General features: G+C 42.3%; 1 protein-coding gene across 4 annotated transcripts in view; it reads left to right on the plus strand.

Moving 5' to 3' along the window:
• LOC146831401 (opsin-5-like) overlaps nucleotides 1–27,997 on the plus strand; it is a 1,129,512-nt gene that overhangs the window by 376,501 nt on the left and 725,014 nt on the right. For all 4 annotated transcript variants that reach the window (XM_085605702.1, XM_085605701.1, XM_085605703.1 and 1 more), the window contains exon 2: nucleotides 8,427–8,527. The gene's annotated coding sequence lies outside the window, so the exon portion shown is untranslated. The remainder of the gene's footprint in view (nucleotides 1–8,426; nucleotides 8,528–27,997) is intronic.

Consider the following 27,997-nt stretch of genomic DNA (forward strand, 5'->3'; position numbering starts at 1 on the left):
GCCCTCTTACATGTGACATTGCATACAGAGTACTTTGCATGCAGTCGCTGAGCAATACTTCCCCTTGGTAAGTGGGGAATCTACAGTAACATGAGATAGCAAACATAGCAACTAGTATCATCTGCACTACTGTTTCATACATAAGCTATGTTAAGGAGTCAGAATATCGAGTTGGAAATGTCGACTTGCACTAATATCGAGTGCAGAATATCTAGATACAGAAATATCGACTGCAAGAATATCGTGGTCAAGAATATCGAGTTTAAGGTAAGAAATATCGTTTTCAAAAATATCAGTCATTAATATTGTTTGCAAAAATATAGGTGCCGATTCCGATCCTGGAAAAACCGGGTATGAACCGTCGGACGGAGCGTTCTCTCCGTCCGACTCGTACCCGGGAAAAAAACACCCTACAAACCCGCAAGTATGATTCGTACAGAAACACCATTTCCGTACGAATCGTAAACAACACAGACCGGCAAAAAAACACATACAAATCGGATCCGGGACACCGCGTACGCGACATTCGCATGGATCAGCAAGTACGATTCGTACCCACAGCACTTTGCACGGCAACATTTTTACGGGACCCAAAAAGTGCCGGAAAAGCTAAGTACGCCGCGTTGCACGATGAAAAGGGGGCCCAGTACGCACCATAACCCCATCCCTACACATCCGCACCGTACCCCAACATCCCCCCCATGTCCGTGCCGTACCCCCAGCCCCCCCATGTATGCGCCGTACCCCCAGCCCCCCCCCATGTACGCGCCATACCCCCAGCCCCCGTAGTGTAGGTATGGAGCGTACCCCCACCCCTGTATGTACGGTGCGTACCACCCCCCCCCGTATGTACGGTGCATACCCCCACCCCCACGTATGTACGTAGCATAGCACTGGGGGTATGCACCGTACATACGGGGGGTACGCACCGTACATACGGGGGGAAGGTGGCACGCCCCGTACATACGGGGGGGTGGTGGTACGCCCCGTACATACAGGGGGTACGCACCGTACATACGGGGGTACGCACCGTACATATGGGGTGGTGGTGGTTCGCCCCGTACATACGGGGTGGTGGTGGTACACCTCGTACATACAGGGGGTACGCAACGTACATACGGGGGTTACGCACCGTACATACGGGAGGGTGGTGGTACGCCCCGTACATACGGGGGGTACGCACCGTACATATGGGGGTACGCACCATACATACGGGGGGTGGTGGTACGCCCTGTACATACGGGGGGTATGCACCGTACATACAGGGGGTGGTGGTACGCCCCATACATACGGGGGTGGGGGTACGCTCCGTACCTACAGGGGTGGGGATACGCTCCGTACCTACACTACGGGGGCTGGGGGTACGGCGCATACATGGGGGGGCTGGGGGTACGGCGTGTACTTGGGGGGGTGGGCTGGGGGGGTGTTCGGCGCGTATGCGGGCACATGTTTGGACGCCTCCATGCTTGCCATGGGAGTTCGCTCCGGACTGTGTTTTTTCCATACGGTTGTGCATTCGGACGGACGGGACGGATCGTACTTGCGCGCTCGGACTTCAGTTTCCCGATTCGTACGTAAAAATGTCCGGGGACGTGTCGGACACTTTTTCCGACCCGAGGACGTGTCGGGGAATTTTCCCAATGCGATTCGTATGGATTTTTTAGCATACGGATCGTACTTGCCAGTTTGTAAGGGACTTGTACGATTCGTACGTAAAAAAATCCGGATACGATTCGTACGGGGAATCTTTTTAACGGATCGGAATCGGTACCATAGTTGTTAAAAAAATTGTTTTTTTAGTTAGTGTTATGTATTTTACTATGTATTTAAAATGTATGTGCTCTATTTTTTAGTCAAAGTATTGCATTTGTTTTTTAACATGTGTTAAATTTTTAGAAGTTATTCATTTTATTTTAATAAAATGTTTCACTTTTGTTCCGTAGTGGGTTGTGGGTTTATAGGGAAATAGGGTGGGAAGTAACTTAATTATAATAAATTGAATCTTAATTTTTATTTATTAGTATTATTAATATTGATTTTATAGTGTTAATTGTGGGAATTAATTTATTATTATTTAATTAATAATTGGCTGTTAATTTTTATTGATTAATTAATTGGTAAATATGTTAATTGTGTCATTTTTTAGGAGCGGGTTGTGGGTTTATAGGGGAATAGGGTGGAAAGTAATTAAACTATAATTAAATTATTAATATTTTTTTATTAAATAATATTTATTATTTTATATTGTTAATTGTGGGAATTAATTTATTAATAATGTATTATTGGTTGTTAATTATTATTTTATTTCGTAATTATGTTAATTGTGTTATTTTTTTAGGAGCGGGTTGGGAGTTGGTAGGGGAGTAGGGTGGGAAGTAATTTAATTTTAATTCATGTATTATTGTTTTTAATATAATATATATTTTATTTTATTTTATAGTGCTAATTGTGTGAATTAATGTATTAATAATTATTTATATTTTGCTTGTTAATTGTTATTAATTAATTGTTGATTAATTAGTTAATTGTGTCAAGTTTTAGGGAATTGGTGGTGGCATTTATAGGGGAATATGGTGGGAGGTAATTTATTTATAATTCATTATTTGTTAATTAATGTTAATTAATTAATTAAAATATAAATATGGCAATTGTGTAATTAATTTGATGTGTGAGTTATGGGGTTTATAGTGGTAAATGGTGGGAAGTAAAACATGTTAAATTATTTAATTATTTGTTGTTAATTGATATTAATTTATTAATGTAAAATTTGTTATGGAAATGGTGTGAATATTTTTAGGTGTGTGTTTTGGTGTTTATTGGGGTAGAGGGTGAAACGTAATTTAGTTTAAATTAATTATTCATTACTTGATCATTAATATTCATTTATTCCCTTCCGCTATCCAACACCTTCCCTACTGTTGCATTCGCTGGATTGGGAATAGTAATTTTTACCCCTCCGCTATCCAACACTTTCCTTAGTGTTGCACTCACAGGAGTGGGAATAATAATTTATACCCCTACACTATCCAACACTTTCCCTACTGTTGCACTTACTGGAGTGGGAATAGTAATTTTTACCCCTCCACTATCCAACACTTTCCCGACTGTTGCTCTCGCTGGAGTTGGAGTAGTAATTTTTACCCCTCCACTATCCAACACTTTCCCTACTGTTACACTCACAGGAGTGGGCATACTAATTTTATCCCCTCTGCTATCCAACACTTTCCCTACTGTTGAACTTGTTGGAGTGGGAATTGTAAATATTTACCCTCCCCTATCCAACACTTTCCCTACTGTTGCACTCACAGGAGTAGGAATAGTAATGTTTTCCCCTCCGCTATCCAACACTTTCCCTACTGTTAGCTCATTGGAGTGGGAATAGTGTATTATTCCTCTCCGCTATCCAACACTTTCCCTACTGTTGCACTCATTGGAGTTGGAATAGTAAATTATTCCCCTCCGCTGTCCAACACTTTCCCTACTGTTGCACTTGCTGGAGTGGCAATATTAATGTAGTGTAAAATGTAGGTTTAAAAATATTAAGTATTTTAATATTTTAATTTATAATATCATTTTATTTTAAATAATGTTTATGAAACAGGTGTATGTAGATATATATTTATTTATAATTTGTAATATATTTCTAACATTTTATAATTAATTAAAAGTATTTATTAATTATTTTTAATTAAATATATTTTACATTTTATATATGTATGTTTAATTTATTTTTAAATTAAATGTATTACTTATAATTGTTAAAATTTACAAATAAATAATTTTTTTTAAATTAAATGTATTTAACTTATCTTACTTATATTTTTAACAACGATATTCTTTTTCCGATATTTTTGTACTTACCATTATGAAGATAGGAGATCGATATTTTTGACAACGATATTTATGTCCCAATATTTGTGTAACTCGATATTCTGGTACTCGATATTCTGTCAGTGCTCCATAAGCTATGTGTCTTCATAGGTTGGTGTCTGATTCCATCACAAATGTGTGTGTAGGCCAATCTCCCTCCTTAGGGATTTATAGCTGAGCGAAAAAGCAAGCACCTGTCTGGTGGCTTCAGCAATATGTTTTGCACAAAAGGAACCCCACATCCTGGTGCGCTGTGGATGATTTATACAATCTATCAGGGACACTTTCCAGCCCCGTACTAGTCTCTGATCTCGCCCACACACAGTTCAAAAGCTGATCTTGGATTAATTCAAATACAGCTCCCCGACAGCTTTCTGATTCTGCCTCGAAGAAAAGGATTAAGCATGGAGAGACTCAACGGTTTTACGCATATTACAGTTCGACTCAATTTGATATATAGTGACAAAGCACAAGCACTATATAAGAGAATCAGGCCCCAAGAAAAGAACCAGAGGTGCTTGAGGAGCATTGAAAGGAAGGAAAACAAGGGCAACCCTGAGCCAACCAGGTTTCTCCACCCGGGCTGACGGGAATTCCGGCCAAAGTGGCAAAGCACAAGCACTTTACAAGAGACTGGGACTAATGTTGAATACGAGGTGGTCTAGGACAATGGAATGGGAGGGAGAACAGGGAAACAGATGAGTCAGCCGGGTAACATCCACCGGGGATAGTCAAAATGAAACGAATCAATGTAATTTCAACAACCAGCCCCCAGCCATTGTATGGAACATAATATATACTTTTCTATCACAAATGTTTTAATTTTATGAGCTATGGTTCGACTCTCTTTTTAATTGCTATTTTACTGTAATGCAATGATTTTAATTAATTTACGCAAATAAAAATAAACTGCATGACGTGGTATTAGGTATATGACCATTTGCTGATTGCAGGGCCTTATGTGGAATCTGTACGTTGGAATTTGTCATTATCATCCTATTTGATGACATCAGGTCACTGAAGTATACTGCAAGAGCCAAACTTTACAGAGTGATTAAGTATCCTACTAGATACACGAAGACGGAGTTGGGGCAACTTCACTCATGCAATTGAAGCTATCTGTGGTTACGACTTCACAGTGAGTAGCTGTTTACAGGTTATGTAGCATGCATGCATGTGCTTCTGCTAATGTTGAAGCCACTATAGTGGACCTTGTAGCTGGAGTCTTCTGTGCACTTTAGTACTGTTCCGTGGTCAAAGTTGTTGGTAAGGTGTGTTCTGGCGCATGCAATAAACCTATTTTTAATGTCATTTCAGCATCATCCCAGGCAAGTGGAAGAGACAGGGCCAACATGTTTGGGGAGGCAGCTGGCCACAATGGCTCTGGTCATGAAATGATAGACACCAATGGAGCCAGTGGCTGAGAGGGTGAAGTAGTGCCATGGAGGACACGGACTCAACGTCTTCATCTTCAGAGTCAACCTCCAGTGAACACTTCCTAGTGGTGGTGGAACATACAGGACCAGTAACAACACCGTCCTTGTCTGCCACACCCCCCTGCCTGTTGCTCCCCACCCATTTCGCTGGACCCCCTCCCTTTAGAAGGGAGCAGTCTCATTGGCTCCAGGAACCTCAGCCCCTACCCCTGTAACCCTTGCTACCCTGAGGAGACTGTTAACCTCTTGAGTAATATTTCTCTAGGGCAGAAGGCACTACTGAATGCCATCCAAGGGCTAGGCAGCCATCTCCAACATATTGTGGCTTACCTGGAAGGCATCCACATTGCTATGTCTGGCCTACTGTGATCTTTTCGGGTTCTGCCTTCTCCCTCACTGCAGCCTTCTACCCATCTAAAACATCCACCCCACCTCCTGCCTCTTTCTATCCAAATTCCCTTTTGCCATGCCTATCCCAAGCACTCTCACACAAACGCACACACACTTCAACAGCCCCAAGCAGCACACACAAACTGAAACACCACAAAACACAGAAGCACACAACCACTCACCTGACACACGCCCTCCTCGTCACTACCACCCCCAGCATATACCCAGACACCGCACCTGTACAAACAGACCCATCCCCAACACCCAGCAATCCCTCAGATACCACAACCTCAAACCCATTCACCCCACAGTATTCCCCTGACACCACACTCATGCCTACATACCCATCCCCTGCCCCCAGCATTCCCCAGACACCACACCCACACTGACACCCACACCTACAGAGCCATCAACCACTCCCTGCATTCCCATCCACAATACCTAGCATACCCAGCACGTTCATATCACACACCAGCAAAAGATACAGATGCCCACAATTGACACCTACAAAACACAAACAAGATACATCAGACATACAGACACCAACAACACCCACACACCCACATCTGACACTTCTACTCCCGCTACCTCCCAACTCCTACTCCCTCCCAAACGTCCTGCCCATTTTCCCTGTGAAAGACCGTTATTTGCCCTTGCTCATACCCATGCCAAAACTGACCCCTCCCTCCCAAAGCCAAAAGTACCTCCTCCACACCCCAACCCATCTCTTCCACATCCCAATACACCCCTGAGAAAACTGATTCCCCCCACCACTAAACCCAGGCGTACACCTGAGAAGAAGACCAAAACCCATCCCAAAACCAAAGCTACCCCTCCCAAAGTCAGGATCACCGCTCCCAAAAACCAAATCCAACCCTAAACCAAATCCACCCCTCTCAATACAGACACCTCCCCTCCCAAGGAATGTTATTGAGGTGCCGGGACTGCCCACTAGGTGACCTTTCCAGGGGAGGTTCCCCTGGCAGTGTCATGGAAGTCAGGTTTAGTGGCACAGCAGTGTGGTGGACCACACAATGTGTCCATGGTTTACTCCATGTGTTCAATTCGGAGACATAAAGCATTTTGCTTGTTTTAGAACACATTAGTCTTGCCATTACTTTTCTAGTTATTTGATGTTATTGGATACTTTGGGATGTGTGACTACAGTTGTGTTTGTTTCACCCTGATTGATGATCCATTTGAAATGGTTAGTATGATCTGACCTTGGTACCAGTGCTGGAGTCACATAAGACAATGGGAAATGTTCAATGAACGGATATGTGGGATGAATTCCAATTGGGGCTGGCATTGCATTGGGTGGTATTTCATATGGTAAATAGTTCAGCTTGGCTTGGCCAATGTCAACATCAATTAGCTTGCACTTTTTCCTATGATGTAGGTTGGATATGTGCTTGCTGTGTGCCAGTTAGATGTTTGTTTATCCACACATGGCGGGTGTTAAATTGTCATATCTTTGTAGACATTTTTATTGACATGTGTCCAATTTTGTGTGTACCTTACACCTACTTTTTCTAAATGTGTGACAAATGCTGTTACTGCTATGTTTGCTTTCATGACTTTCACGTACATGTTTCCCATATATGAATGGCACTTGGTTATGCTGTTGGTTGTCCCATATATACTTTAAGCCACAGGTCTTGTGCACATTGAGGTTTTTGGGGCATGTGCAAAGTGGACTGTGGCCCAGGGCCCCAGCCTTTCAGTGGTCCCCCTGGCAGAGGAATACCTATTCTGCAGAGAGTCTTTACTTTGTGACCTTTGAATGCTTCCCTCACTGATTATTTGGAATCCCATTTACCTGACATTCACTTTTAATGTGGGTGTTGTTTGAGAGTCCATTACAGAGATTTAGTAGAGAATTTGTGTTTCAGTTTCATGACACAACCATACAGATGTATCTTTGATATCACAACAGGATCTAGCATGGGAGCAATGTGAGGGTGCCACAGTGATTAATAAGTGTGATGTTGATGAGGAGGTGTTGTTGTGTGACACAATTTAATGCACACATCACTATCCCTGATTATGAGGTCTGAACACGTCACCTTTTGTAGAGTGTGCATGCGCAGTGTCAGCGACCTGGCCAAAGAGGGCATGATAGAGCTGTAATAGGATCATACATTAAGAACTATTCTGAACTCTGAAAATCACAGAATCTCCGAAATCACTTTTAAGTGTCCCTAAAACAGCCACTTCTTAACATTTCCAGTTGCTGTGCAAAAATAAGACATTAGGGCCAAATATACCAGTCCTTGAAACAGCATTTCCTAAATAGCAAATTTTAAGAAATCGAAATTTAGAAATTTCTATTTCTTATGTACAAAGAGATACCCATTTCAAGAAACACTATTTGGTAAATATGGCAGTCGCAAAAAAAATGAATTGCTATTAAGGAAGTGGTTAATGTCTGCGCTCAGGTCTGCAGGCCCATATTTTATAGAGGCCTGAAGGAAGGAATGTCTTGCAAAATAAAAATGCTAGGCTCTTTGGAAACTATTCATTGTCGTTATTAAAATGTTATTATTAAATAACATTTACTTTTAAATATAGCCATATATAGAAATATATAATTGTTTTAACATTCAATTTAATTTTATATATTTTTATTAAGTCAATATAAACGATATTTTATTTAACATTACTTCCTATCAGAATCTATTTTAAGTCCCTGTTTCTATTATTTTTTATTGTATGTGGTTGCTGTATCAGTGGCTGGCCATGTGTGGTGCTGGATTTATTACTGCTCCTTTTTGGCTGAAGCAACTTACACTTGTAAATTTGGATTCACCCCATTTCAGGAGTGGAGACATGTAAGTGTACACTTTTAAGTAATTTTATACTCATAAATGGTGAATGGCCAATTTATACTCGTAACTGGTGAATAGCCAAAAGTAGTAAAGTTAATCAAAAGTATAAGGGTAAACTTATCCATGTAGATTTACACACTTGCACGTTTTACTTTGTGAATAGGCCTCTCCTTCTCTATCCCTCGAATAGATTAATTTATGTAAAGTAAAAACGAGTGCTTGTTTTCTTAATTATTTATTTTTCATTTCACAGAAGTAGAGTTTGGATAATGCAGTACAATTGTTAATTTTGGAGCACTAGGGTAGAGCCACTAAGCTTGTCCTCCAAGCAAAATCTATTTTAAATCTCCAGAAAATGCTGCCGTGACTTCGCTGTTCAAGGACTGAAATTTTAGAAAACAAGCTGCCTGCCAGCATCACTTAGAAGCAGCAAGCTCATAGAGAGGTGTGAGGTCACAGCAGGGGCATATCATCAAGACACATATCGCCACTTTTTTGGCACATAGCGCCGAAAAAGCGGTGATTTTAATATCGCACAATCAAGGCGGCGCTAACATGCATTAGCGCATGTTAGCTGCCGTTTTCCAAACGCCTTGACTTGCATCGCTAATTAGATACAAAGTAGGCGTTCCTCATATAGAATCCATGTAAAACATCGCTGACACAGCATCGCGATATTTATAGGGATGCCCCAGAGCCGCGAAGCGCCGATAATAGTTGCGCTAATGCCCCTTAACGCTGGATCCTAACGTCTAGTATTTTCTTGACTACACTATGGTGCCGATTCCGATCCGGGTCGGAAAGCACTCCGACCGAGTCGGATCTGGAGTGTTTTCCGACCGAGCCGGACCCCTACAGTCCAACCCATCGAGTATGATGCACACGTATGCTGTCGGACTCAGTTCGGTTGGACTCCCATAGAAGTCAATGGGAGCCAGTTATATGACGCGTAAATGCTGTGCCATTGACTGAATGGGTACGTCTCGAACAAGTGCGCCCCCTACAGTGGGTACGCGTCGGTGCCATCCGCACCATACATGCCTGTGTGGGGGAGACCCATGGGTCTCCCCCTGGATCTCCCCCTGTGTGCGAGTCGTACGGCTGTGGGTGTCGGGGGGTCCGACGCAGACCCCCGAAGTCCGACTCTGGGAGCTTTTGCGAGCCGGACGATCCGACTCGGTCGAGCTGTCCGATTTGAGCATCAGACTCGTTTGGTCGAGAATCGTCTCCATTGCGCACGTCGGTTTGCGTGCGACCGAGTCGGACGGATCGGGTCTGAGCCGGGAACGAGTCGGTCGGAGAATTTGCGCATCTTCGCATTGTACTTCGACGTCCGGACCCGTGTATGGATCGGTCGGAAAAGAAGCATAGTAATCGGATCCGCTACAGCCGAACCCGATTCGGTACCCTTCCGACAGAGATCAGAATCGGCCCCCTAAGTGTACTATTGGAGGTGGATTCTAGGGTTGAGGCCTCAGGGCCCTATCAGCAAGCTCATCTCTAATTCTGCTGGATTATTGCTGATTTTCCAGCGATGTCGCCCCATATGGCCGGCTATTGCTGGAAATATTATCGCCAAAGTGCTAAGCGTTGTTGATACAGTGCTAGCCTGGCAATAATTTCCTGCGTTAACTGGCGTTAGTACAAAACGCGCTAAGCGCATTCAGCGATAATTATCGCTGAGGCTTGCTTATATGCCCCAGCAGTGCGCTATGCAATCCTCTTTCATTCATGTTGTTTTATCCCTGGGCTACTGCAAATTATGGGACTTATTTAGAGTATAATGGAAGAGATACTCCATGACAAAGGTAGCGAATTTCTCATCCGCTGTATTGCAAGTGTATGAAAGACTGAGACACTTGTAATACAAGTGTATTAAAAGCCTATGGTACTTGTAATAGAAGTCCATTAAAGTCTAAGGCACTTGTAATTCCAGTGCATTATCGCCTATGACATGCATTACGTTTGGGTGACTATAATTTTTCCAGAAATCTTAGCGCCTGCACCTACGAAATATGGTGACATCACTCCAGTATTACTAGATCTATAGTGTCATCCCACGCAGGGGAGAACGATGTGAACATGTAAATGGCACTAGTCTGTGCCGTTCGTTCAGTTCATGGAAGTGCCAACTGTTGGGCACGTAACACCCAGTGACGAAGATTTTCTTTTAAATTGTGTTTTCAGCTTTGTCCATTGCGAGGAGCCATCGGGAAGAAACTTTCCGATTGCTAAAACCATTAGCATGAGAATTGCAAGGGAGACCGTTAAAACTTCCCCTTTCGCTTAAGAATGTTACCAGCATCTCGTGCATTTTCGCACTTCCTTTCTAATAAAGCTTGATCTTTCTCAAGGAGAAGATGAGAGAAACCGCAGAATTGGATCTGCAGGCCAAGATGGCTGGCCATTAGACTGGAGAATGTAGTTACAGTTCAGCGAGGGGCGGCTGCCCATTCACTGAACGCCGAAACGGAGAGCTTATTATCAGGCAAGCAGGAAACACGCATTCTCTAAACCCTTTGTTCGTCTTATGCCTACTCCTTGTGTTCCTGTAACCCTTCAGTCGGCAGAATTCTCTTTTCCCTCTCTAACAAGGTCTCACTTTCCATCCTAACTGTAAGCTCAGGGAATTGGGATCTCAATCGAAGTAGTTAATTGGCATGTTTCACAAGAAAGGGCGCTCTTCCTGCTCTGTCTCTGTGAATGTCTTGATTGGGCATGGCATTTCCCTGCTGACAATGGCCATTAGTACAGTGAATAGACCCGTTTTGAATCACCGTTTTGATCAATCTTGTTGAAAATGCAGAAAGTTTTCCGAATTGCATTGTATTTCTGTCATCTCAGACTAGAGCAGCCAAATTCCGTCTTCTAAACTTGGATGTGTGTTCCATCAGAGTTTTAGTCTTCTAGATGGTAAGATAATTACGTCTCTCCAAAACAAAGTGCAACTTAGAAAAGAAAGTGATTCGTCATTGATCAGCAAGTTTGTGCCTGGATGTGTGAGTGGGTGAGTGTGAGACTGAGTTAACGGTTTGAAGAATAGATGGATGAGTGAGTGACTGAGTGCATGGGTAGTAGATGAATGAGGGCATGGATAGATGGCTGCATCAATAGATCAGTACATGGCGTAGCGGCCCGTTCTCACACCGCTGAAGTCATAATTAGGCCTTAAGTCAGACAGTGAAATCTTTGACTGGGAAGAACCCACTTAGTGTACACGATCCACGCTCCAGTGCGGCCGGCCTGAAATTTCACCTCGGACCTGGTTTACCTTAATCATAGACTAACATTATTGTTTAGTGCTTTTTGGTTCCATTTTCACCTAAACCTAAGAAATTTCCTATCTCTGATTCTCCTTATTCGATTTTTGTTGTTTTGGTGTCGTTCCTTTAACTAAAATTTACTCTATTTATCTAATTAACGTTTATGACTATAACTACAAGGGTGCTGAGATCATTTTAATAAAGTGTTTTTATTCTTTGAAGTGGGCAACTGCCCTCCCCAAATAATAATCCACTTTCCTACAACAGGGAACTGGTAGTTCAGGCAAATGGTTTGGGACTATTTCTAACAATTGTCACAACATTCCAAGAATTAGCACCATCATTGGAGGGCTAGCAGTATATAAAGGGGGCACCATCATATCATTAATATCCAGTTATCCAAAAGATTACTCCATTATGACAGGCTCACCAACATGTCTGAAAAGCATGCCATCATGCCAAGAGCGTTCACAAAATGCTAAGATTACATCATTATGTCAGAGGTGGGCACCATCATGGGAAGGAGGTCCACAATATAACCATATGGCAACAATTATCACCAAAATACCATGGCTATATGTGCAAATACTGTAGGGCTATTCTTTTGCACCACCACCCAAAACAACATCAGCAGTACTATAGGTCTGTGCCAAACTCTTCCCCTTGTTGGCTATGCTGTACATTTATACATCACTCTTGACACAGTGGCGCTATTATGCCGTGTGTGATAACATAACATTCCATTTGTAAAGCGCACGTTCACCCGTAGGCATCTTGGCGCTGAATAGCAGATGTTTATTGTTTCCCAACTCAATGGTACTGATTTTATGAACCTTAGATGGATGAAAGGATGAGTGGACCCGACGGAATTTGAACCTGTGATCATGAGGTCTAACACAGGCCCCTGCAGTGGACGCATTAGCCACCAGACCCTGCTCAATACATCCTCCTACAACAAGGCCTGTGTATTTTCCAACCCATATAATTAAGGCATCCTTGGCCTGTTTCTCTCTTTTTTTACATAACATTATCCCCTTTCTTGCTTTTACAGCCTGTCAACACATCATCTAGGCAATTATTCTTTCTCACCTGGATTACTGTAACTCACTTTATCTAGGTCTTTCACTTCATCCGTCAGTCCAGCTTCAGTGAACTCAAAATGCATCTGTCTTTCTCTTCTTCAGCCTTCCATGTTTCACTCTCATTTCTCTTTTTTGGACATGCATTCATTGGCTGCCTGTCCCTCATAATGTCATTTTTAAACGTCTGTGGCTGTAGCTTTGGACCAACCACCTCTCGGAATCCAAGTAACAGCAATCAAGACTTTTGTCACTATGTACCCACTTTAGTGCTTAGATCACTCTGGAAGTCCCTTGAATCTGACTCTCAAACATAGGGGTGTGGTGGTGCATTCATCTGTTTTGCTTGCCAAGCATTGGAAAACTCTGCCTGAGAACTATTCTCTGATTAATATAGCCTTATAGCCCGCCGTAGCTGGCTATATCGGCTATTAAAGGCCCGCTGCAGCGTTAAAGGCCCGAGCCGAAGGCGAGGGACTTTAACAAAGCAGAGGGACTTTAAAAGCCGGTATAGCCCTGCTACGAAGGGCTATAAGGCTATTAGAACATTCTGCCACTAGAGGGCAGAATGTTCTAACAAATTAAACAAAGGCTTCAGGGAGCGTGAGGGGATTGAAATTTCCTCAGGCTGCCTGAAGCCTTTGTTCACAGCCACAAAGAAGCATTGGAATGTTGGAGCTCCGGGCTTATACCAGCCATTATAAGCCCAGAGCACTCTTGTTTTCAATGGAGCTTCCAACATTCCAATGTTCTAATATAGCCTTATAGCCCGCCGTAGCGGGCTATACCGGCTATTAAAGGCCCGCTGCAGCGTTAAAGGCCCGAGCCGAAGGCGAGGGACTTTAACAAAAGCAGCGGGACTTTAATAGCGGTATAGCCCTGCTACGAAGGGCTATAAGGCTATTAGAACATTCTGCCACTAGAGGGCAGAATGTTCTAACAAATTAAACAAAGGCTTCTCGAAGCTCTTCGAGAGGATTTTGTAAAACATTGGAATGTTGCTCTGCGGGCCTTTACCGGCCCGTAGAAGCATGGAGCACTTCATTGTCTACAATGGAGTGCTCCACATTCCAATGTTCTAATAATCCTTTCACATCCTGCAAATCATTGAAAGCATGGCGTTATCCTTCTGATTAACACTGATTCTTACGCCCACTTAATATTACCCTGCTTAGCCTCAGGGTTAAGAGGGAAGGCACGCTTTACAAAACTCTGACATGGTATGGTAAGCTCAATCAGACATTCCCTGCGCCGAGGTACATATCTCAACTGGGAAGACTGGGTTCCCTAGTCAGCATTCAGTGTTGTTATTAGTATCATTATTAACCAGTCATTTATTGAGTACAACAAACAGTTGCTAGAAGTCCCCAGCACTATCAAAAATACCTATCCATGTGAAGAACCAAAGAAGTCAGGCCACGCATTTTCTCTTTTTTAGTCTTTTCACACAGAAGAATAGAGTCCAATTCATTTGTTTAATCTCACATTGATTATGGAAACTATCTTGAATTATACAAGAATAACATTCACTGAATACAAAACATTCATAAGGTATTATCTAGGATGAAGTCAAAAGTGAAAGAAAATGGAGCAGCAGATCATTTTGAGGCCAATATATACAAACCGGTAAAAACCCTATAGTTCAAATTTTGCTCTAAGCTTTCTTTACTAAAGAAAGGCAGTAAAAACTTGGATTTTTAATAGTTTTCTACATTATCTTGACCTGACTTCTTTGGTTCTTTTAAGGCATGGGCAGAGTGGGTGGCCCCCACATTCCAAGGGCCCCCCTGGGGAGGTAATCTTTGTCTCTCTAGCTTACCCTTATCTATTTCTATATAAGAACCTCTCTGCTCCCTGCCTACCTCTATTCTCTTTTTGCCCAGTCCCATGTTAGGGATTTTTCACATCTTCGAAAATACATATTTCAACAGTTTGGGAAACCTGTTTCTGAAAGTTTATTTGGCATTATGCAGGCTACAAGTAGTCCAAAAGTGGGTGAGAAATACAAAATTGTTACCAACAAGGGGCCCAAACATACATCTTGCCCAGGGCCCCAAATCCTTATGACAATACTGGTTCTTGTGATTTCATGTCCCGAGGTTCTTGTAAGCAGCTTGCACCTCCGTTCATGCACCAGCTACCCAAGGGCCTCAGGTGAGTATGTGCCTCAGATAGCTGCAAGGGCATAGCTGAAACGTTTTCAATATCATGTTGTGACATTTCTGCATTTGTAGTGTGTATTAGTGTGATATTGGTGTAATATTTACATTCTGCATGTGTGACACTTTATCAGGAACAAGAAAAGTGGTACTAAGCAGTAGTCTATTAAAGACTCTGCATTGACATACCTGGAGCTCCGCATTTAAACTGTGAATAGTAAAACTAAAAGTAACACAATTCATATAAAAACCAGAATTTCCCAATGAATGCTTCTTTTTATACTGCATACTCTTTGATCTTCTTACTAAATGTTGCCCTTGAATATCCACCGCAGGGGATTGAAAGTTCAAAATGACTTTAAATCGTTTGCGGTTTGCAAGCCCAGCATTTTGCAATGTTTAATCTAATTATGGGCTGAACATCCTATTGAAAGGTTTATAAGAGTGCACTCTTCTCCTTTTCCAGTAGAAAAATCTAATTATTTGCCCTTGCTAATATGTTAGAAGGACATGCACCATCTGCTAGAATTTGATATTGTAGGTCACTTAAATCATGATCCACTGTATCAGTTGTTTTAGGATGATGAAAACACCATATGTATGCATGTATACATATGTATTAGCACAGACATAGCTACCGAGCAATAAAGTGCTAAAAAGTTCAGGAGTTCTGAGGTGCAAGTCAGCATCATTTACAGTAAGATGGCAGATTTGTTGGTGATGAGTGCTATCTCATGTAGTGTTCTCTGAAGAAATGAGAGATGTAGCGATCTATAAAGATGTGCGCCTTCAACTCTAGGTGGGAGCTCAGGCAATTCTCTTCTTTATGGGCCTGCTTGTCTTATGGTTTTCACTTTTTAAATGATTTGTGTCTCTAATTAGGCGATCTACTGACTTCTGGTGTGGCTTTGCTCAATCGAGGTTCCTAATTTTTTTGCCTAGTAGACAAAGTTACCAGTTCTTGTGACCTTGTGTGTGATGCAATTGGTCCTGAAGATAATGTAGGTTTGGGAGTAGACAGTTATGGTAATATGGTTGAACCTCTTTAGGTCTTTAGTGGTAAATGCCACAGCATCTAGGATGCCTTTCAAGGTGACAGAGTGGTGTTAGAGAGTCTGCAGAGCATGTAGGGTGATGTCTCTGTCCCTGTGTGAGAAGGCTCAGGCTTAGACCAGTTGTCTAACATTGTTTTTTGGGAGGAAAGGTTTAACTTTCTTCAGGCAGGAGGTTTAGGGCTGTGGGTTTTGGGGTTGGTTTTCTTTTTGGTATGTTCTTTGAAAAATCCAGGTGTTTTTGTTTTCAGAAACACTTAGTGAAGAATCTGCCAAGTTCATTCCTGAGACCCAGGGTTGAATTTGTGTTTGTTTATTGCTATGGTTGAAGAAGAAGATATTTGCCTTGACTAGGTTAGCTTTGGGTAGTTGCTGAACAATGCCATCAAGTTGTCCTGATCAGAACTTTTAAATCCTAGATAACATTCATCTCCTTTGCATTAGCCTATGGCTCCATCCTTTTCCCCATCATATTCATTGTCTAAATGGAACCATTTGTCAGCGTACTCACCATTGATAACATCAGGGTCCGTTGGTATGACTATGATATGTAATCCTTCCTAAAAAATCTGCAGTTGAAGACAGTCATTGACCAACTACCTGCCTCACACTTTTTTAGAATAGCACCTACCTAAGACTCACCAAACTGGGCATCCAGACTTGAGTGAGTTTGAGGCAGGTCTTCAGTAAATGAATGCCAACAGACATAGAGCATTCTATCCAAGGTTATACACCATTTGCCGTACTGATGTATCTTGAGGCTCTTATCATTCAGCAAGGTGCCTCATGGGTCACTCCACATGAGATGGCAAATTTCTGCAATCCTGCTGTTCCCAGGTAGGTGAATTAGGGGATCATTTCAGAACCAGTGTGTGTGTTTCTAACGAGTGAATCACTTCGTGGAGGTCAACTGTGTCAATGGCTATCCTGTATTGAGTTTGCCTGGGTAGGTGGGAAGGGTCTTTGTTGGGGCGAGGCATTAAAAATGCTGTAGAGGGATTTGATTGCCTCTCAGTGGATGAGTTGTATAATGGGAGAGGGTAGGATGTCATGTAAGTGGGCGGTGGTATTGAAGCAGCTGAGGATGTTGATGAGGTTTGCGTGCAATAGCAAGTTTAAGACTGGCCTTTTGTGGATGGCTTGTCAGGGCGTTAGAAGCAGGTTTGATGTCTGGTGTTGATGTAGGTACTGATCTTGTTTATCTTCTTAGTAATTTTTGATGGTGCACTTGTTGGTTTAACGTGGAACTGGAGATCTGGCAGGAGAGCAACATAGAGTTTGACTAGTTTTGCTGCTATTGTGGGCTTTTCGGGGCATAAGGGCAGGACTGATGTCTAGTGTTTTTGGTGTAAATACTGATGTTGTTTATCTTCTCACTGAAGAAGTTATTTATGGGTGTTGTCTTTGTTGATAGAATGTGGGACTGAAAATCTTGCAGCAGGTTGAAACAGTGTTTGACTAACTTTCCTGTGACTGGAGGCTTCCTCCGTGATGGTGTGATCAAAATGTAACACATTGTTGTAATGAAATCAGATAATTCATCAGTTGTTTAAAAGCCTAGCTCTCAGCAAACACTTGAGATACATGTCTTGTTAGACATTTTTACTTTTAATGGAAAAGGAGAGAGTAAGAAATTTGCACAAAATAATAGATTGCCAATTGTGTCTCACTGAGCAAACATTTAAAAAATGATGGGTGGTACTCTTGAATAAATGTGCTGCTATCAACTTACGGGACCAACTTTTAGGCATACCCCCCATAATACTTCAGAGAAGATATCAATGGAGATAAATATTTCATTATTTTGTTTTATTATAGAGGACTCTTAAATATTGGAAATGTAATTGTTGTTCGAATTAAGTGCGCCCAATTGAGAAACACGTGTAAAATACTGCCCATTGTGTTAACTATGGCCTTCCATTTTGAAATGGCTGAAAGTAAAAAAATTCTGTGTACCTTTTGTTAAAGTGCATTTGATACTTCATTTTTCATTTTTACTATCATGCTTGTTCTTTTTAAAAAACAAATTATGTGGTGTCGATGTATGTTTTGTTTTTGTTTTGTGAAGTCGTGCACTTATTTGGGGATATTTTACTAGTGGCTATTGCTCTTCTTTATACTTTGGACCTGGTAATTCAGGACCTGGAGTCATTTGGGATTTACTATGAAGGTGAAGATTTAGTTAGAAGTCTTTTTTAGTAGAGAAAAAGGTGTATTACGTACCAGTTATGTTTTTTCGAAGCTTAAGTGTGTATGAGAGAGTGTTAGAGACAGAGAGAATGACAGTGAGAGAGAGGATGAGACAGAGCTACAGTACCAGTTAGCGGCTTAGAGGAAAAACTCAGTATTTTGTTTCCTAAAGTCAATTTTTGTTGACTGTTCTTTTGTCGACTATTAGGGTACTGATCATGGTTTTCACTGTATTTTTTGAGGCTCCCAGTAAGGGGACTCATCTTTTGATTTCTCCAAACCCACAGGTAGCCTGTTGCCCAACAGCTAGATGCAGTGAACATGGATATCTCCCAATGACCCTTGACAAGTTGGACATATTGCAAGTATCAGCCAATCAGGATAGCAACTGGTTTTTATTTCAATGGGGTGGAGGGACGTGCCCACTTCACCTGCAACCAGTGGGTTTGTTTTTTGAGCATAGTTGATAAACCTTTGAGAGGTGAGGTGTTGGACATATCCCTTCTTAGGGGATTTCCCTAAAACCTTTCGCCTTTTCTCCTCCCGTTTTTTGCGGATTTATTTTTGTGGCCCTAGGACTCTGGGCACTTTCCCACCGTAATGCAATGTGAAAGCACGCATGCCCTTCTTACCCATGCTAGGAAGTTTTCCTTACTTGATTGGTTTAGGTGTTGTACCTGTGAGTGTTCTGTAAAAAGGTACACCACATACCCAGTGCAAGTATTGCTCTGGCTAATGATGGGATTCAGCACTGATTGTGCCACCCACTAGAATAGCCTTTCAAACATGTATCAAGCCTACAATTGCAGGCCTGTGGGTGCAAAGTTGTGCCTATGCTCAGGTTGGCATTTCTAACCTGTTAGCCAACCATGAGTGGCCCTTCCACTACCACTAGAGCCCCCCTAAGTAAGCTCCGAGCGGTGGAGCAAGTGGTAGGCAAACGGCATTGCAAGCACACCTAGGTGTTCCCTGCCCAAGTAGTGAAAACCCCCATGTGGGGTTTCCCTACCTAGGAGGTCGGCTCTTCCCCTGGCACAACACCGGCGTTTTGCTGATTTTATTTTTGTGACCTTAGGGCTCTGGGCACTTTCCCACTGTAAATGCAGTGGGAAAGTACATGCGTCCTTCCTACACACGTTAGGAAGTGGCGCTTAGCTGATGTTTTTAAACAGGTTTTTAAACATGTGTCAAGCCTGCCACTGCAGGCCTGTGTGTGCCCAATTGCACTTATGCTCAGGTTGGCCTTTCTAAAACACTGGACAATCCTGAGGGGACCGATCACTATCACCAAGGCATCCCTGGGGTAAGTCGTAAGGGGGTGAAGCCAGTGGTAGGTGAATGGCAGAGCAGGTACACATGTGTGTTCCCTGCCCATGTAGTGAAGAATACCCATGTGTGTTTTCACTGCATATGAAGTTTGTTCTTCCCATAGGTTAACATAAGGGAATGGTTGAACAGTGGAACCGGCTCATAATGCTTCCTATTATTGGATTCACAATGACAAATCCTCTCCTTTGTTAAAGAGGGGTTTGTCATTAATAGCTTAGAAATGCCACTTCTACAAAGTGAACATTGCCCAGCTCTAAAACTCTTTGTGTGCCTTTTAGTTTGACTCCAGTTCACACTAGACATTGGTAGAGCACATCTGTGCATTCCCCAGAGACAGCTATAAACACTGGGCATGCAACTGGAATGACAGACCTCTGCCATGTGAGGGCCTGACGTGATAGATTTGAGGAAGAGGTTCTGACACTTGGCCTCTGGGAGCCAGAACATGGCCCACTAAAGATGAAGACCTGCATTCCAGGGCCCCATGGCAGACAGGACTGAAATGTAGGGGTGACATCTGTGTTTCAAAGGGAAACCCTCTGACCCATCCCCAAAAGCCCACTACTGTATAAATACTGGTGCTATACTTCAGCAGGGTAGAGATGCAGTTGATCGGAGAGCCTGGAACTGCGTGGTTCACACTGCCAGAGGAATCTGTTGTGCACAAGCAAGAATACTGCCATTGGAATGGAGCAGGATCCCTTCCTGAGTAGGGTTTGGTCTATGCTGACTACCTGCTGCTGTGTGGCCCACTGAAGTGTGCTCTCTAAGGGCTTGTTGGCTTGCCCCCTAGTCTCTTGTGGAGGTCTCAAGGTCTCAAGGACATCAAAGACCTCCTGTGAGGGACCCACACCAACTACTTGTTACACCTGTAGAGCGGTTCCCTAAGTGCCCACATCGTCTGCTGGATTCCAACTGGTAGAAGGGTGTGAGCGTGGAAGTAAGTATTGTGTCTGGAGACCGGATTGCCTGGTGTGGAGCCCCAAATGTACTGCTCGCATCCTAGGGGTGTGGCCCCTGCATCGTGGGGCCTCGACATCCATAAGTCTCTTGTTGGTGATGAGTGGATTTACCGGTTGTGAGAGCCCACGTGGCCAGCTTCGTCGGTCGTGCCGCTTCTCTCTCGTGTGACATGCTGACTGCATGCTCATTGCGTGCAGTGTCCAATTTATATCTTGTGACCATCGGAGGTGAGGGCGTACCCACAGTAGTGCTTCATTCTACCTAGTACGGCACTACTGAGCTTGTGCCTGTGTGTGTGTCCGGAATTGTCTGGTGTGACTCAGCTCAAAGCACACCAGATGTTGTGCCTCATTTCCAGGGAGGTGTTGAATTGGCAACTCTTTGTTGTGTGTGACTGGATTTGTCTGGTGCGACTCATACCAATGAGCACCAGACGTTGTGCTTCATTTATAAGGAGGCACGGTCGAGCGGATTTGCGTTCCTGGCTGCCTGGAATGCCTGGGCACTACTTTGATTGGTGTGTATCTGATGGGGTGTCTCCTCCTTCAGAGAAGCTCCCCATCTTCATACTCCATTCATCGATTGCTCCTTTTTGTGCACTCAGTGCAGTGTACCAACTGCCTTCTCCTCACCCGACCCGATGGCTTTGTGTTGCTAGGTAGTATTGCACAGATCGGGCCTAGGTGGTGAGAGTAAATGACTGGTCTAAAGAACGCATCTGGGAGTGATCGGAAGCAGGACAAGAGACTGCACAGCCCTCCCTGTGCTTCTCATTGCACTGTGTGGAAACCATTGATTGAACGGCCTGCTTCTGCTCCGCGTACCATGGATGGACTTCCTGTGTAGTGGCCAAACCCCCATTTGTCGACTGCTTCCTAATTAGTCCTGCTGCCTACCCCCACCTTCTTCTCTGACACCCTGACTAAGTGTGACACCATCAGGGAGAGGCCTAGTATCAGGGAGAAGGTTTTCTTTAGCTCCAGCCCTTGTGTGCAGGATAGTTGGGGTTAGGTGGAGGAGGGTTTAGGGCCAAGGGGGTCATCATCAACTCACCTGCTGGGTATCAGTTGAACCACATAACGGTGTTGTGTGCATGTGCATGCAAGTGTGCTCAATACTGTCCTGCATTATATCCATGGCACCTCGCATCGGAGATGAGTGAGTGTGTGGGAGTGACTGCCTGTGTGATTAACTACACCACACAGCCATGTTACTTCACACATTGATTGACAATAGTTGCAACCTTGGTCCACACTACTGTTTAAAAGTGTGATAATTATCTGTGTGCGCACATTTCTGAAATCTCCGTAATCTAGGGTGTACCCTATATATGTGTGGTATTAAATGATAGTAATTGCCAGGTTGGTCCTCATTCTGACAATGTTTTGTACAGCATAAGGGTGCTGGGGGTGTAAATTAGGATCTTTCCCAAGTGTGCATATTATTGATGTCATTTTAACACAGTTGGGATTAGTACTGCTAGGGATATTTCCAAATGCGATTTATTCCCAGAAATACATGATGTTCGTTATTGTCTTAGTAAATGTGTGTGTTAAATGCAAACTTTGTTTACATACAACACGTGTGAAGTCTCTTTTGTGACTCTCTGTGTATTTATTGTGCGAGAGTGCTGTGCCAATGCTTTACATATTGACTATATGATAAGCCTGACTGCTCAGTGCCAAGCTATCCAAGAGTGAGTGCAGGTTATATAGTGAGTGTAATCACCCACCCCTGATGGGAGTTGTAGGTTCTGCTTGACTAGGGCCTCGCCTTAGCCAGCCAGAACATGCCGGTTCCAATATGAAGTCTATTGCTGCCATACCTTATAGCATTAAAGCAACGTGAGAAATACCATTGGTGCATCATAAGCTGATCTCACTGATTACATAGCATACCTTTATTTTTAATAGTACACCTTTTTGAATAATTGGAGGCTTGCAAAATGTATTGTCTCAGTAATTAGGATTCACATGAATAAAAGTAAAAAATGACAGATTTTCTCTAAACAAATGGCTCAGGCTACGGTGATAATTAATAAAACATTGTCTGTACTGGTGTTCTGATAAGACTGACCCTATGTGGAATGGTCAACCAGGTGGACCACTGTAACTACACCGGGAAAGCTATGTCGCTGAAGAGTGAGTGCAGTTGGGTGCCTAATTAAAAAAGCATTAGAAATAAATAGGTCTTGCATTTTATTATGTTAGAGCTATTGGCATTGTAAATTAATTAAGCAGCCTGAAAGATCACATGCATGTCGTTGCAGTGGACGCCATTACTAAATGCTTTGGTTTACAGACAATAGATACAATGTAAAAAAGGCATCTCGAGATGACAACTAGTCTTGGTGAATATATGAACACAAAAAAATACAGACACCAGTGCTATTCTTCCCAAAGCACCTTATCGTCCCGAAAGCAATAATGTTAAGCACTCCAATACCTTCGGGTTGATTTCGCGCAAGAGGGAAAAGAAGCACCAAGCACAAGGGGGATATGGAGGGGCTGCAATGCCTCATGTTCCACATTGTAACCAAAATGTAAACAAGCAGCGATGGGAGGTGGTGGTGGGAGGAGGGCACCACATGGGAAAATTAGGCAGCGACAAGCAGGAAACTATGTTTAAAAAGAAAAAGATGGTAATTGAAGCTGAACACACATGACACCTGTTACCTCCAACGCTTGTTGTGCACACCTAGATCAGCGTCATCCTTTATAGTCCATAATGAGGTTGGGTTACACTTTTTAGAGGATATATTACCTTAAAACCCCTATTGCTCTGGCAGTCTGTTTGAAGGAAAGAAGAAACAAACTTCACCACAACTATTATATCTGACTGCCTAGCTCTTGACCATGCTTTGAAAATACCTCAGTGGTTCTATATTAATGAACTTTTAGATTTCAGTTTGACTCACCAATCTTGATAAATCCCACTAGATGTTAAGATGTTAGGAGTTTTATAGAGCGCATAGCTGCTTGAGTGCTTCCCAGCGCTAGGAGACCGATACAGAGCAGAAGTTAGAGAAGGGTTAGTGATACTGGTGGAACAGCCAGGTTTCATTCAATTTTCGGAAGGTTGCCTCTGTTTCCCGAAGTCTAAATTTGTGTGGGAGAGAATTCCACATTTTGGGTGCTAGTTGCTCCTCCTTTGAGAAAAGTGTAAATAAGACCACCTTTTGTAACTATAGAAAGGAGCTCAGAATGCTTGAAGAAACTAGGACGCATACAGTTGTTTCTTATATTTCATAGGGTTTGCTGGAAGGATACCAACGTTCTTTGAACTTGGTGACTGACACTCATCATCGCTTTGTGTTGATCAGCTTACGAATGGGCATAGCTCATCACCTTGTCGCCTTCCCTGAAATGAAAAAGCATCCAGCTGCCACTATGCCCTGTCCTTGTGATGGCGTGTCAGTCCAATGCGGACAACAATTTATTTTATTCTGCGGCTTTTACAAGGGTTTCAGGAAATACTATTTAAATCCACTTTTTCCCCCTTGAAGAACCCCTTGGTTTGCGTCAGGACTGCACTTTACATATGATGCGCTATACATTCCAGGAAAAGTATTGTACTGTAATGTATTTTAATAGGGGGTGTTAAGAAGGTCTTATAGCTGTTTAGGAAAGGCGCAGTGCTATAGTATATTGTAATTGGATTAATTTTAAGCTTTTATCACCGATTTTAATATGGATATTTACTTATGGATGATTAGTGATGATGTGTGTACTTTTATGGACTTTTTGGGCCGAATAAAGGTTAAAAGAAAGAGAGGCATGGTTGTGCCTTTGTTCCTTCCCTGTACCGGTAGAGGTATGTATGTACTGTAAACATTTTAGATGTGTTGGTCCGTTCCAGTATTAATGCAAATAACAATTTAAATACCACAATTTTGTTAATTTCTTTTATAGAGCTACTCATCCCAACGCAGCGTGTCAGGGTGCTTTACTTCGCACATGCACATTATACATTGACAATAAATCATATAAATGTGTAAATCAATCTACTGGATGTGTTACATAAGACACTGGCGGTTACAAGCTGTAGGAGACACATATCATCCTTCAAAGTGCACTGTGCTACTTTAGAAAGATTACAAATTATGAACTGCAAGTAACAAAAGGATCTCTGTGTTAAAAGCAGTAACCCACTGACCTAACTATACAAAACAAAAATGTATCATCTGCAAATTACATGATTTGCTTTACAGGAAACCCATTAAACCTCCATGCTACTTTGATTCAAAACTAGAACTAGACAAAACACAGCTCTCACTCGAGCACATGTGTTAACCTCCAGAGTTATCTCACCATTATTATTATTTCCTGAGATTTACTGGGCACACAGTGCTCTCTGCAGGAGGTTCCTTAATAAGATAGTTTAACATGCAGACTTTGCAACCAAATAAGCAGAACAGATTTATTAACACATTTCTCCTTGTTGCCAATGACTTTGTGGCAGCATTTTCAAAAAACTAAATAGATAGTTTGTGGCCCAAATTTTACATCAGTGCTGCGTCACTTTTTGGCACAACCCGACGCAAAATCTCATTTATTTAATCTTGAAATGCATTCAAATGTACTCAGGATAGACCTGCTAAACATATGTGTGAGATCTTAAGATCTGGTGTCACTTCTTGTGATGCCACATCTTGTGAGATCATGGATTGTGATACCACTTCCTGTGATGTCACATCCTGTGATGCCACATGCAATATGCAACATTTTAAAACATGCTAAATCCTTTTCCAGATGCAATGTTTTGAACAATTACAGATTCTGGTCCTCCCAAATAATATCCATTTGGAAGAATTGGTATGGTGAATTGTGGGAAATGTAGGACCAGGATGAATATGTATTATGCAAGAGACTGTTTCTTTAAAAAATATGAGGTCACATCAAGTGCTAATGATTGCTCATCTGTGATCAAGGCTTATATTAAGCTGAAATGTCTCAGAAGTAATGTGAGCACCTCTTGCTGCCAGTGGGCAATTAAAGTCTATCTATCTATCTATCTATCTATCTATCTATCTATCTATCTATCTATCTATCTATCTATCTATCTATCTATCTATCTATCTATCTATCTATCTATCTATCTATCTATCTATCTATCTATCTATCTATCTATCTATCTATCTATCTATCTATCTATCTATCTATCTATCTATCTATCTATCTATCTATCTATCTATCTATCTATCTATCTATATATATTCACTGAAAAAAACATAGGTTTCAGGCACATTAGAGTTAGGAATTAGCATTTAAAAAACCTTAGAAATTCACTGAAAAAACCATAGGTTTCAGGGGCGTTATAGTTAGCTGGACTTTTCACTCGTACAAAACCATTGAAATTCCCCCGTTATAGTTAGTTCAGCTAACTATAACTTGCGCACCCGCAATGCATTGCTGATGATGTCACATATTACATCACTCATGACATGGTCAGTGACATCACTGATGACATTACTGATGACATCTCAAATGACATCACTGATGACATCATCCAGTGAATGTGTTTTTTTGAAAATTACATATGTTTTGTATATGTATATCTCAAGGTCGATGGAAGAATACATGGGTATATAAGTGCCTAAATGGATGATATGTTTTTGAAAAATTGATTGTATAACTGACTGATTAAGTGTATCTTAGTGAATACATGGCTTAGTGAGTAATGTTTAAATATGTAAATATCTGTATCAGTCTCTCACTTTGTGTATAAGTGGCTGCATGGGTTGGTGAGTAGCTACATGAGTGTCTATATAGGTTATTAGTTGGTCTTTTGAGTATCAGTATGAGTGTCTGAGTGTCTGTATGGTTCGGTGGGGGTATTACGTAGTGCATAGGTGCATGAATGAGTGACTCACTGTTTGTATGTGTTGAAGACAGCATGTGTGCAGGACTGTATGGGTGGATGAGAGTGTGCATGGGTGTGTTAGTGAGTGAATGACTGTCTGAATAGTGTCTTTATGAGTGACTACATATGTTTTAAACTAGTATATGTGACTATTCGTGTATATAAGTGAGTATATGTGAGAGTGAGAGATTGAAAGAGTTCCTGTATGAATAAGTATGTGTTTCTATAAGTGATTGTTTAAAAGACTAAGTATGTGTAAGTTTCTGTAGAAGCAAGTGTGGTGGTGTGTGTATAACTGTATATGCAAGTACATGGATGTTTGATTCTTTATTAGCATGAGTGACTATGTGTGTGAGTAACTCTATGGATGAGTGGCGTTGTGTAACAGGATGTATAGGTGTATGAGTACATATGATGAGTGAGTACATGTATGAATGACTGTATAGGACTGTTGGTGAATGAGTGGATGTGGATGTGGATCTTAGAATTACTGAATAGGTTGTTGTAACTGGTATTGGTATGTCCATTGTTTTGAAAATTTTTGTTTCTGTTTTTGAATGTGTGTATCAAAGGTTATATTAGGGGGAGAGGAGGTCTGCCACTCTATCACAAGGATTATGTCATCAGCGATGTCATCAGTGATGTCATTTGAGATGTCATCAGTGATGTCATGAGTGATGTCACTGACCATGTTTAGTTTAGTTTAGTGTTATCCATTTATAGAGCGCTTGGTTACACCAAACGGTGTGTCACCGCACTAAGACACATGAGAGAGAGCTGTTACAGAAAAGGAGAGGCGCTAGCTATATATCTATGGGACTTCGGTCCTGCTGTACAACCATGTTTTTAGTTGTTTGCGGAATTTTTTTCCGGATGTCTCTGTTCTTAGGGCTATCGGCAGAGTGTTCCAAGTTTTTGCCGCTCGATACCTGAAGGAGTGGGCTCCTAGTCTGGCTTTGTATATCCTCGGTACCTTTACCAAGGCTTTACCTAAGGACCGCAGATTCCGACCAGGTGTGTATTCCATTAGGAGAGAATGAAGGTATTTGGGGCCGGACTTCCTGAGGATGCGGTGGCCGTAGCACAATGCCTTAAAAATGACCCTCTTTTCCACTGGCAACCAGTGCAGTTCTTTCAGGGCATTCTCCGAGTTTGCTCTTCTAGGTAGGCCGAGTACAAGTCGAGCAGCGGCATTTTGTACCCACTGTAGTTTGGCTAATCCCTCTTTAGTGGCTCCGAGATATTGCCATAATCCAGTTGCGAGGTTATTGTCGCGTGGACAATTGTTTTCCTGGCACTAGAAGGCAGGAGATCAAGGATCTTTCACAGGATTTTTATAGCTCCATAGCATTTGCCCGCAACCTTATGAATCTGTTTGATGAAGTTCAGCTCGGAGTCGAAGTAGATTCCTAAATTTTTAACTTCGGTTTTCGGGTTGGGCAGTTGGCCTAAAGATTCTGGCCACCATGCAGATGAGCAAATGGTTGGCGACCTGCCCACAACCATTACCTCAGTTTTATTTCCATTTAATTTGAGGCAGTGGCTGGACATCCAGTTCGCGACTTCTGATAGGCAT

Source organism: Triturus cristatus, chromosome 5_1, assembly GCF_964204655.1.
Source record: "Triturus cristatus chromosome 5_1, aTriCri1.1, whole genome shotgun sequence".
NCBI lineage: Eukaryota > Metazoa > Chordata > Amphibia > Caudata > Salamandridae > Triturus > Triturus cristatus.